We start from the raw sequence: 12,828 nt of genomic DNA, 5'->3' as shown, positions 1-12,828 counted from the left end.
AGCTGCAAGCAGGAGCTGCCTCAGCCAAAGCTGCACCCACCCAAACCCTCTTTGCTCACCCGCCGTCGGGGTCCATTAGTGACAGCTACAAAATAAACATGTGCTCTGGTGCAGCTCCTTGGCAAGGCACTCCTGTTGCAATGACAGTGAGAGGCAGCAAGGGCTGCTCCCACTCAGAAAGATGGGGAATCTGCTCTGCCAGATCCCCAGGGGACAAAGCTGAATGAAAAGCTGGCATTTTGATGTGGCACTACTGGCCAGAAAAGAATGTAGCTGGAATTCCCATGCAAAGCCTTACACCCAGCCCTAAAACCTTCATATGCTCACACTTGGACTCGTGTCCTGCTCAGAGCTCAGCATGAAACTGCGTCGCCTCCCAGCATCAGCGATTCAGCCCCAGCATCCCTCCCCACCACAGCCCCAGCATCGCCAGGCAGCTGCCAACCAGGATTTACGGAAATGAGGAGTTCCTGGAGGGAGAATGAAAATTCACAGAAATGGGCTTGTTCAGGGAGGGGGGCAGGGGGGCTAGTGGTGAACAAGCGAGCGACACAGCCAGGCTGGCACTGCCTTGGGGTCGAGGGCAGGATGCACAGGGCAGCTCTCCCAGATGACCACAACAGGACACAGAAGCTGGGCAGTCTCTGCTCTAGCTCAGCAGCCCAAGTCGCAGCTCTGCCTCGGTTGCAAAGGTGACATATTAAGGGCTGATGCTTGGGGCATACAGCTCCTCAGGACACATTTACAACGTCCTGCCCCACTGAGAGCACCCACCCCAAGCTGCGGGCAGACGCTGCGAGGCTCTGCAGGGAGGCAGCACAAACCCAACACCGCGGGACAGGAGCGGCATCCTCCAAAGCCGAGGAGCACGGCAGAGTGTGGGCTCCTAAGGGAGAGCGGCACAGCCTCACCTCTGCCATCAGCGAGGGTTAGCGACTGCCCAGCTCCCTTCCCAAAAACCTGAAAGGCTAACCAAGAGCCGGGGCAGCTCCTCTCCTCTTTGCACGGAGCAATGGGTAGCTGAAGCCACCCGAGTGGAGTCGAGATGCTTATCAGGACCAGGCTGCTGATAAGGAAAGAGGGGGCAGCAAGCCTTCGCCTCCCAGCTCGCATGGAGTTTGAGTCAGTGGCAAGGCGTAACTCGCTGATGCTGAACAAGTAATTTAGCTTTTACTTCATTACGCCTTCCATTTATTGGATAAAGCAGAACCAGGTTTGGTGAAGCATGAAAGAACAGGAGAGACGCAAACCGGCATCCAATCCCTGCTTCATTTAAGGACGAGGGAGGTTTGCTGGGCGCAGTGAAAGCGCCATTTGTTCCCCGCTGCCTCGGCGGGCAGACGGAGCAGGGCTCACCACAGCCACATGACACGGCTTGCTGGTCCACGGAGCTGCAGTGGGAATCCTGAACAGACTGTCACAGCAGCCACCATCCCAGGGGAGCACGAGCACAAACAACGCCAGCTTTGTTTAAGGCAGCAGTTGTCTTTTCACATATTAACCCCTTTACTCAGATGATTCAGGAGATACCTGGCCACAGACAAGCCATGCCACCAACACACTACACCCCCAACACCAAGATCCCCCCTGCCCCAGCCATATGACCCCAGCCCAGGGATGAGAGTCCCTTCTCCTGCCCCCAAAATGACCCGCCACCATGAGATAAGCTTCACAAACCCCATGCTTATCCAGAACACGCAATCCATTCAGGTCAGAAAATCAGATTTAAAACTCATGATTGAAAACATTTCACTCCACGTACCCACACGGGGCTTAAATTAGCCCCACAGGGCTGCCATGGCCAGGGCTGGGTCTGGACAGACATTTGGGAATCACTGCACCGAACTCATACCTCAACCCCTCCCTTTACTTTGCTTCTGATGAGCAAATCGGCCGCATTTTAAATGTATTAAGCCTGATCTGGCTGACCCGACATCGCCCCAGTGCCAGAGCCCCCACCAGGGAGGAAGGACATGCCGAGCATCGGGCATCCCCTCTGCCAGGGGAAGAACGTGCACACACACCCCCACGGCGTGCTCGGTCTGAACCAGGGTTCAGCCAGAAAGTAATTCTCCATGTTGTGAGATATTGCTAACCTTATCACATAGGATGATCTTGAAAATTACATTGGCCTTCTGCCTTTATTCCATTTGAGCATGCAGCACTTCAGACCACATACACGCAGCAGTAACAGCCTGGCCACGGCCACAGAGCAGCGGGACAAGGACAGGAGAGGGATTTTTAGCTGCTGTGAGTGGTTGGGGAAGTGTCCCTTTTCCTACCAATTTCCAGCAGACCCTCACTACCCACACGTAAAACGAGCAAGCTTTAAGAGTGCCCAAACGACTGCCTGAAAATTATTCTTGTTAGCTTGTTAAAGAACAAGTCAACCCTGCTGGGATTTAAACACATGGAAACCATGACATCAGACCTACAGCTTGCCACCAGCTGGAGCAGAGGTCCCCGGCTGCACCCCAGGGCTGCTGCACCCCAACCCCTGCCCACAAGCAACAGGGATGGCAAGCGCTCGTCCAAGCCACGAGTGGATGCAGTGACTTCAACTGAGGAGGTAAAGTCCAATTATATAAATGAGTGCTGAAGGCTTCCTGTAATCATTTCTCCGGTGGTATTTTCGGAGCACTTCTAATCAAGAAACAGCTGACTCGCTCATGGAAAATTAATTTCACTGTGATGATATGTACTAGAAGAGGCAGCAGGGTAATTTGCAACTTGGGAGTTGATTCAGAAGAGGTCTGAGCATAAGCCGTGCCAGCTACCGGCACAGGAAGGAGACAGACCTGACACATCTTGCTCCTGACCCCAGCATGCTTCCGCCACCTGCGGAAAGGACCTTCCTCCAGCATCCCCCGGCACAGGGATGGCGCGGCACGCCAAGCCCCACGCTGGGAGGGACAGCCACCGGGGCTGGGGTCAGGAAGAGGGGCCAGGCAGCTCACAGCAGCCCTGCATGCCCGCAGCAGTATCAGCGCCCAGCACGACACCCAGGCTTTCCTGAGGAAGGAGCAGGTCTTCCTCTGCTTTGAGATTTAGGACTGTTCCATTCAGCACTTTTCCCAGTTCGTTAGTCCGTCATGCAGATGCACAGAGGGGCCCCATTTGTGAGTTTACCATGGTCTCACTGTGACGTGCAGCCTTCTCCCGGGAGCTCTGGGGCAGCTGGACCCCAGCCCAGCCAGGGCAGCCAGCACGTACCCCTGCCCTGCCGCGGGAGCGCACATCCCAACAACCCCATCATAAATCCATACAGCCAGGGAAAGGGAACTGCCGCTGCACAAACTGCTCGGCCGGGCGCTGGGAGCAGGTAGGAAGCACCCAGCAGAGCCTGCAGGACCCCCGCACGCAGGAGGCACAACAGACTCCAGAAGGGGTGAAGGTCCCACAGGCAGCAGGGCTGGGTGCTGAGGTCACCCAGCACCCTGCCAGGGCTGGGAGATGCTGCCCACTGCCAACACCTCCCACCAGGCCCAGAGACAGCCAAACCAGCAGTCACGTCTGCCTTAAGCCTTTGGTTAAGCTCTCCCAGCAGATCCCCAGCATCAATTCAGCTCTGTTAGCATTAGCAGTACAAAGGGGTTTAATCAAACTAAGCCTCCAAGGAACAGATAGACAGTTAAGATAGGTTGTTTACGAGTTAAGACTAACTAGGAAGTTTAGCAGCATCCCATCACTAACACACCACGAGACCTCTGTCTCTATTAGCCTTCCAGCAGCACCGTATTCCCCAGACATACAGAGTGCCAGAACAAATAAGCAAGCGGTTCCTATTAGTTTTAGAGAATATAATATTAACGCCCTCACTGTTACTTAGTCCTTCACCTATAAATAGTACAGGAAGGAATAATTTGATACGTTAAGTGGTCTAAGAATTAACAGTGCAGCAGCAGCACTGAGCTGTTAATTACAAACCATCCAGCCCCAAAATTGGCAAGTTCACAGCCTGCACGTGCATGAAGCCAGTGGGGAAGATGGGAGACTGCAGGGATGCTCGACCAGAACCTGAATACAGGGAACCTGCATCTGAACTGTCTTAGAGAAAAGTGACCCTGGGGAGGATTTAGCAAGGGGGAAGAAAATTCAAATTATTCTAATAATCCCTGAAATTTTAATGGACATATTTAAGATGGCAGCTTTCAGTTGCAATCCCACAACCGGACAAGCTAAGGTGTTTGTCACTTTGAAGAACGCTGCACCAATTTTAGGATACCCAGCAAGAAAAGCACAACATGCTCTGCACATGGGAAAACTCAGGAGTCCAAGGGAGTGTTTACAGCACCAAAGTACCTGTGGAAGGAGCCCTGCACCCCAGCAGCTGCCAGGACAGGCGGAGGGATTGAGCCCCAGGCCACCCAGGCACAGTCACACTGACCGGGACAGCAAGGAGCCCAGCGCCAGCACGCACTGTACCTGGCTCCACACAAGTGATGCTGCGGGTGGGGAAACCAGGAGGACAGAGCACACTCGTGCACCAGGGCAGCAACACAACGGATGGCTGTAAGGTCACAGAGGGCTTTACAAAGCCCAAGAGCAGTGAGCAGCTCAGCCCCTGGGCTTGGCTGCAATTCCTCTTTGCAAGGAAGGGCGTAGTGACATGTGCAGGCTGGAGCACAGAGCATAACAAGCATTTGCCCAAGTTAAATATTACCCTTCCCAGAGAGATTCGGACTCTAACTGCAGCTCAGGAGATGCAATTCCACACGACTGTATCTCCTGTTTATTTTCCATCCCTCCTCCTTCACAGCAATGGGCAGCTCTCCCCATCTACAGCCAGCCTGCCCTCCCCATCTCGCCTCCCTTCGCCAGGGTCAGCGCAAACACTTCCAAGGAGAAAAAGAGCATCAGCTGCCAGCAGATTTCTCCGCACACAAAGCATAAAAGCACAGCACTCACTGGGCACTTGTGGGCACCGCACAGTTAAATGCACAATAAAAGGCTCTTCAGCAGGCGGAGTGAAATGGTTGCTAACCTCTCTGGCTGGCAGCACTGGCAGGCTGCTGCTGGCTACCAACAGCAAACATTTACAGCTCAGCATTTGTTCCTTAGGTTCATTAGGAGACAAAGCGGTGGAAATTCCTGCACCCCAGACACCATCTCAAAGCAGCAGGAATCCTGACACCTAAGCCCAATGCTCACATAGGATCAGGATAAGGAAACAGAGGGAGGGTTTCAATTTAAAAAAAAAAAAAATAAATCAGTGAACACTTGGGCAAGCAAGGGAGAGGAAGAACAGGCAGATACTCCCCCGTGCTGTCCCAGAAGCAGAAGGGCAGGGGAGGATGTGGGCAGCCTGGGACAACTCCTCATCTCCCAGGTCGTGGGAATCAGAAGGGCTGCAGGACAGGAAGGAAATCCTTTACTGCAGGCAACCCCAGGCACCAGCCTGGGCACCCTACTCAAACACGCAGCCTTAGGACGTACAGGAAAAAGGGTACACATGGGGTGGTACTCCTCAAGAAATGCATTCAACAGGGCGTTTTCCTCAGGGCTGGCCTTCACCAGTTGAAGCAATCTGGAATACAGCCAGACCACAGCAGAGAACAGAAGACAGGTTAGATTTGGATTTAAAATTTCTATATACATCACACACTATTTAAATAGATTTTGAAATCACCGATTTGTTAGCCTTCCAAATTAGGAGATCAGCTGTACTTATTGGAGAGTATAAAATTGTCAAGATAAAAACAATTTCAGAGTCATGGATTTACTGACTCAGTTCACACAGTACAAACTGCACTGTCTGAAGCTTTCACACCCTGACTTTAATGGAGAAAAAGACAACGGGACTGTTGTTTAGGATATTCCCCCAAAAAACAGACAAAAGACCTGATTTTTCAAGCATGTTTTACAAGTTCAGCATGGCTGAACAAAAAGGGTTATCACATGTACAGCCTCATGTTTACGGCAATGAGCAGTTCCGTAGGGGAGCCCGAGATGTTGTTTCTGGTCAGTAGCTTGCCTCTTACACCAGGCTGGACCATCCCAGTTAACACATACGAAACAATATGCCCTCCCAGTTATGCTTAAATACAGGCACCAGATTTGTAGTTACAGCATCCAGGATGGCATTTGCTCTCTGATCAGTTCAGCAAGACCCGTGGCACATCTTCCACTGCCATTTATTGCTAAAGCACGGCCCAGCTCCTATGAAATCTTCTTTGTCTCCAAAAAACCAGATTACCACGGGGCAAGTCCTGCCCCCTGCCTAGTTTGCCCACGATGCATGCAATCCCAGGGGACCCACTCCTCACCATCGGAACGGTGAAACCCAAGGCAGCGATTTTTAGCCCCGCAGTGGTCTTTCCTACGCCAAGCTGCTGGCTGCTTCGTGTCCCCAACCTCAGCAGGACAGGGACACCCCACGAACCGTCCCACGGGAGGTTCGAGGCAGGCTGCAGAGCGCAACCCTCCGCCTGCACTAAGGCATTTACCCTAGCAATACCCAAGCGCCATAACATGATTACTCTTATCAGCAGGGCAGTATCTACCACCAGAAGATGCAGGCTCTCATCTGACCTGACATCAGGCGCTTTGACTCCTCGCTGCGGCTAAAAAGCCCAGAGCCAGGAGCACGCACCGTGATACTGGGTCAGTACCTGCTGGTGGGAATAAACCACCCTGCAAATGCTCCAGCCCTGGGAAGTGTAAAAGCAGCTTTGCAGCAGACACTATTTGCACTGTGGAGACTGCATCTAAGGAGAGATCCCTCTGTAGCAATACACCAAGACTGTCCCTGCTGTGATTTCCTTCCCATACATTGCCAGGTCCTGGGAAACCCACCGTTTCAGCAGCCAGAGAAGGAGCACTGCCACAGCCCCATCTCCACACTATGCATCAGCCTGGCTCATCTGCCCATTAGCCCTTTCAACTCCTAAAAAATCCTCCAAGCTGAAATTCTTCAATCACGTGGGATTATTGTTGTCCAAGATTTTAAAAGGCAGCAGCTCGGAGCTCCCTGCCAAGGGTACTTTCACCGTACAGTGCCATCAAGATCCACAGTAGCCTGGCCTCCGCAGTAAGATTACAGAGTTGTTCTTGTCTGCAATAATTAAAGACTGCACTGCAAACAGTCCGTACAGCTGCTGTGTTTTTATAGAACAGAAAAAGCTATCAGAGACAGGATGGGACTTTGAAGTTCCAACACACAGACCATTACCTATCAGATTTTGTAAGAACTCTGATGTCCCAAGACATTTACCAGCTTTGTTGTGACTTATGCAGCCTTGAAATACCTAACATTTTTAATATGGTCTTCTTCCACCTGACAAGCAAGCTGGTAATACAGCTGCTGTAAATAAGTTAACTAATTCCATTATCAGAGTAGGGAATTATTTTATTGGAAGTAATTCACATCTGCAAACTTATTTAGCACTTAACTAAGAGACTACACACCAAACCACAGCCTGTGTGATGCCCTCCTGTATGTCAGCAGAAAAACAATGGTGTGACAGTCTGTTCGGGATGCCCTGAATAGGACATAAATGTCTGAAATTGAAAAACTCTTCTCTCCACCACCCCACGCCACACACCTCTGCTGCGCCCCACGGCCTCCCCCCAGGATCACCCTGCTCTCCCTCCCTCTGGCAAACATTTACTAACAGCACTGCTCCCTGGCGCCAGGCGTAAAGAAAACCCTAAACCCTATTCCCCCCTTCCCGTGATAAAGTGCCCTGGCATCAGGAACCACATTTGCACCGCCCTTTACCACAATCAGCACACTTGCAGAGTTGTGCCTAACACACTACCATTAAGTTACATATTAATCCCAGATAAGCAGAAAAAAGGCTATTAAGTGAGTGAGCTCATCAAGGGATAAGAAAGAGCGCCCACAGCCGCAAGCTGTAACCAGGCTTCATGGCGTGATGGGGACATGCTGGCTGCAAGGGACTGGAAGCTTGCGGCCCCCCAGCTCCCGCCCCACCAGGTTTGGGGTTTATACAAACAGGGGAAAAACCTGATGCAAGTTCAGCATCACAGGGTGCCCGTGAGCAGGCTGTGGGGACAGGGCGCTGGGCACCGAGCCCAGCTGCCCACAGCATCCCAGCAGCATGGGGCACACAGTGCCATGCCCGTCCCACTGCAGGCAGCCAGGGCTGCCTTCTCCTGCCCGGAGCCACCAGCACTCACCTGTGTGGTGGCTCTACAGCTGCCTGGGGACTTCCAAGCCAATGTTCTTCCTTAGCACCCCCACCCCGGCAGCCCTGGAGAGAGACAAGTACACGTGGGGACACACTGGGGAACAGCAAACACCCCCTCCCTGCAACCCACTGCCCCACAGACACCTTTATCTCCTCACACACAGCAGCAGCTGAAGTTTTAGAGGTGTGTGTTTACTGAGGGATCTGATCATCAATATGAGAAACAGGGCAGGGGAGGGAAATAACATAAAAAAATAAACCAATCAGATTCCAGCCTGCCTGCGGCCCGAAGTCAAGCTCTGCAAACAAGAGTCATACATTTGGCTACCTTGGAAAAGATAAACACGCTGGGAACAGGAGGCCAGTGCTCCCCAGGTTGATCATCCCTCCCCAGCCCCACGTGGGGCACGTCCCCCCCGCCATGCCCAGCTCTGCTGTGCTGCCCCAGCCTGCCTCCTGCACAGACCCCCAGATCAGGGCGGCACTTGGCAGACCAGGAGGGGAATTAACTTCTCACAGGTGGGCACATCTCTGTTTGGGCTCAGGAGCAGGGTTCAGACATGGCAGCTCCAGAAGCCCATCCATGGGGGCCAGCACACAGCACCCAGAGGTGCTCCAGCACCTACCACAGCCTGCAAACAGGACCCGGGTGGGCAGGAGCAAGGCAGGGCGAGCTGGGGAGCAGCTCAGGGCTTTGTCACCACAGCACAAGGGTGGGCTCTGGGAAAACCGGGAGCATGCTGGCACCTTACTGCGCAACCAGATCCCTGAGCAGAGGCAGAGCAAGACACCAAAGTCCAAGAGGGCACCAAACCCCAAGGGGACGCCCAGCATACAAACACTAAGGGTGGGATGGGTCAGAAACACAACCTCTAAGAGCAAACACTGGCCACCTCCTGCACCAAGGCAGCGCCAGGCCTTGCAGTGTTTCAGTCTCAGATGCAGAGAAGGAAGCCCCTGTGCTCACCTGAAGCTGTGGCTGATCCTGACATGGGCTTCCCTGCCCTTACCCAAGCAACTCCCTGTGACCATACGCAGAGCCCAGAGATGCCAGCCTCCAATTTCTGTCCCCTCTCACATCCAGCTCCCATTTAAGAGTCTTCCTGGCCTCCAACCCCCACATCACTACTGGGAAGCTAAAACTCATGAGTGCATCAAGCATGCTGTGAGGTCTCAGGGATGACATGTTTCCTTTGCATCCTAAAAAAATGCACCAAAAAAAAAAATATGTATCTTGGTGTGCATCTCACGAAGATGGATCAGAGCAGCTCCCCATCAGCCTCGGGGCCAGGGCGGGCACTGGGAGAGCACACACAGGACAGCTGGAAGCAAAGCTAGCTTCATCAGGGGTTAACCTCCTTCTCTCCCTCTGCAAACAGCCCCCTCACTTCAAACGGGCAGGGTTGGCTACTGCAGACACCCATGGGTTTGCGAAGGCTGCAGGGAAGGAGCCAGGCACGAAGCAAGCGCAGGACCCCAAGGGGCCACACGGAAGGAGCTGATCAGGGCTGGTGTCCCACAGACTGCCCACAGCAGCCCCTCCAACCCACCCAGCACGGCACCAGCCCAGTGACAGCAGCCCACCCTCCTCCTGGCTGAGGCACCATCCCTTCCCTCCATGCTGGATAACGAGATTTTTAGATTACACCGATGTATTCAGTCAAGTTACCCGATGTATGCAGGTTGCGCTTGCTTCTCCAAGGTATTACAGCTAAACCCCATCCTCCTCCGCTCCCCCATCCCCAATGCGGCCAAGCCCTCAGCAGCACCTTGCAAACACAGCCCCTAAGTGCCAGGTCCCTCTTCAGCAGCACCCTGCAAATGGGGATGGGGGTGGGGGAGGGGTCTGACCGGCTCCTGAACCAGGTGCAGTACCCCAAATGCAAAGTGGGGAGGCAGCTGGGGGAGTGCAACAAGGGGGGAAAGGGTTGGTGTCAGCACCCACTGCAAGACCTGCTTTGCTATCAGCTTTCTGCAGCACAGCAGCAAACAAGACAATTACTGTGTTGACTGGCATTTTTTCTACTTTAATTATGTGAAAGCAAGGTTAACCTAGAGCACCCTGAAGCTAGGCAGCCCCCCGCCCCCAACACAGTTCCCTCCATCTGCTCTTGCCCTACAGCCCTTCGCAACATCATGTGCGGAACCAGCAACCCTGGAGCTGCTTCACAGGGCCAGGTACCAGCAGACAGCCCACTGCTGCAACCTAGAAGCTGTAAGACCATTTGATACAACCCAGGACACCAGAAAGGCTGTGCTGACAAGACTATTGCAAGCTAGCAAGTCTGCCAAGGCCTCCGAAACACAAAAAGATGCTTGGCTAATCCTTGCCCGTAATTACAAAAGCAAGTTAGGGCAGGAAGACACATAACGGGCTTAGGCTGGAGGAGAACTGAGGCCAAGCCTCATTTGCAGGTTTGATTAGCAATAAATTAAACATGGGAACATTCTGCAGCCGGCTGTCACACAAGAAGCTCTGCCAGCCCCACACAAGGGCTCAGGTCACATCCAGGAGAGAGGGGGCAGCCTGAGTGTGAGACCCCCATGCCTGCAGCACAGGTGGGATGCAGCTGAATTTATTGCCTCGCATTTACTCTGGAATAATTTCCACTGCAGCATGCAACGAGACAAAAACATGAGGAGGTCTGAGAATCAGAGCGGAGAGAAGTCTGCAAAGCAGCATCACTGCTTTAAGCAAAGGAGAAGGAGCAACAACACTGCAGGGAGCACCAGCATCTGCTGCTGCATGATAACTGCACTGTTCAGTTCATCTCAAAGCAGAAGTCACCAATACCTGTCCTCCGGCCCCAAATCCACCAAGCCACTTGCTTGGGGTATTTTCTGTCCTGCCGGCAGTGCCAACAGTCACAAGCCAAGCACTGGATTGCTGCGAGCTGTGGCTGCCCTCCTTATGTCGAATGGCAGGGAGACAGAAGGTGGTTACCAGAATAAGCCTTTTTAAGAAAAAGGAAAGACAATTTGAATAGCCAGCATATTTTCAGCAGCTCATTCAGCTAAGTCAGGGCAGCTCGCTGCGCGCAGGTGAAGCGGCACAGGGCACGCTCACAGCACAATGATCACAGACCCACGGGGACAGGGCACCCACAAGCACCAACACACTCCCACAGCAAAAAACTGTAACCTTGCGAAAAAGAGATAGCCATGCACCTTGGACACCCTTGCCCTACCACTCCAGGTGGATGCTGGCAAGCACAACAGCTCTTAACTGGAAAGTGATTTTAAACTTCCCTCTATCTGCTGATTGCGACACTTCCCTCTGCCCGCCCTGGCACACACGCAGGCACAAACCCAGCACAGCCGGTCTGCTGCCATGCCCACACCGGCAGCGTGAGCAGGGCATGGGGTGGGAGGGGGCCAGGTCCCCCCGTGCCCTGTGCCAGGACAAGCTCCAGGCAGGGCAGCACCTGCTCGAGCCCAGCAGAAGCCCTGTGGCCAGCAACCCCAGGAAAGGGGGAGAGGTGGGCTCCCACCGCCCGGCGTGCCTCCAGCGCAGCAAAGGGCCGAGCAGCCAGTGCCTCTGGGCTGGAGCGCAGCAAGAGGCATCATCTGCTTTACTCCTCTGCAACCAGCACGAGCTCCTCCGCTGCCACAGCTGAAGTCCCACAGGCTCCCAGGGACACGATGCTGCAGCGACTGGCGTAAGGGCAGGGGAGACCCTTGTGAGGTCCAACGCTGGCAATGGCCACTGCAGGGGGGTGCTGGCCTCTCTGCGGAAGCTCTGGAGAATCTGGTCCCTTCTGCAGAGCCACACAAGCTCCACAAGTCACAGCTGCTTTTCTAGAAGGTGGAAGCCTGACTGCCAAATGCCAGAGCATCTCCCTTACCTGTCAGCACGGAGCTTTATATATCTGGAAACATGGGTTCAAACTGCAAGCCAGAAAAGGACGCCCTTTTCCCCAAAATCCTCCAGGATGCTGAATGAATAAGAACATTTGCATGCTCCTACTTCCCCATCACTTCAGACTTTTCCCATCTGGTTCTGCATTTGGTCACTGTTGCAGTCTGAAACCTGCCTGCTAAACTACCCGACTTCTTCGAAAGCAAGCCTTGCCACACAAACGCGGCTGGATAATATTCTTGCTCAATAGCTGGTCTCCAGGCTGGCATTTTCAAAGGCTTTGATCCATTTCAAATAAGGCAATGAGCTTAGCCCTTGATTAAATACATAGCATAATCCACCTAAATCTTGTTAGCCGAGAAGCAAGTCGCTCATCTCACTAGTTGTGGGTGGCGTTGCGTTTCACTGCCAGGCAAGCCAGGCTGCCTCCAGCGTGACAGTGCCCCTCGGGGACACAGCCCAGGCAGGCAGAAGCACTGGGGCAGCTGGCAACCACAGCAAGAAGGTGCACTGCTTGCCACCACTGCCCCAGCAAGCCCATATGGATTCAAGGTGCAGAAGTTCACAAGACCCTTCCATAAAGCTTCTCCCTGTAACTGGCAAAAGCCACCCAGGGAAAGAGCTTGTCGGCTACCCGCTGGAGGACACAGGGAGACCACTTCCAGGCTCACCCCATGGCCAGGACAATGAGCATCCAACAGCCAGCAAAGCTCTAAAAAAAAATATTAAAAAAAAAACAAACAACAAAAAAACTACAGCAAAAGAAATCATAGAATGGTTTGGGTTGGAAGGGACCCTAAAGATCACCGGGTTCCA

General features: G+C 53.3%; 1 protein-coding gene across 2 annotated transcripts in view; it reads right to left on the bottom strand.

Moving 5' to 3' along the window:
* B4GALT5 (beta-1,4-galactosyltransferase 5) overlaps positions 1 to 12,828 on the bottom strand; it is a 40,215-nt gene that overhangs the window by 15,612 nt on the left and 11,775 nt on the right. The window contains exon 1 of one of the 2 annotated variants that reach the window (XM_040608640.1): positions 8,143 to 8,359. The exons of the other annotated variant lie outside the window; for it this stretch is intronic. The gene's annotated coding sequence lies outside the window, so the exon portion shown is untranslated. Of the gene's footprint in view, positions 1 to 8,142; positions 8,360 to 12,828 lie in introns of those variants that run through there. 2 annotated transcript variants of the gene reach the window in all.

This window comes from Falco naumanni, chromosome 10 (genome assembly GCF_017639655.2).
Source record: "Falco naumanni isolate bFalNau1 chromosome 10, bFalNau1.pat, whole genome shotgun sequence".
NCBI classification, from domain to species: domain Eukaryota; kingdom Metazoa; phylum Chordata; class Aves; order Falconiformes; family Falconidae; genus Falco; species Falco naumanni.
Note: the sequence above shows the minus strand (reverse complement) of the source record. Positions and strands in the feature narration are given on the sequence as shown.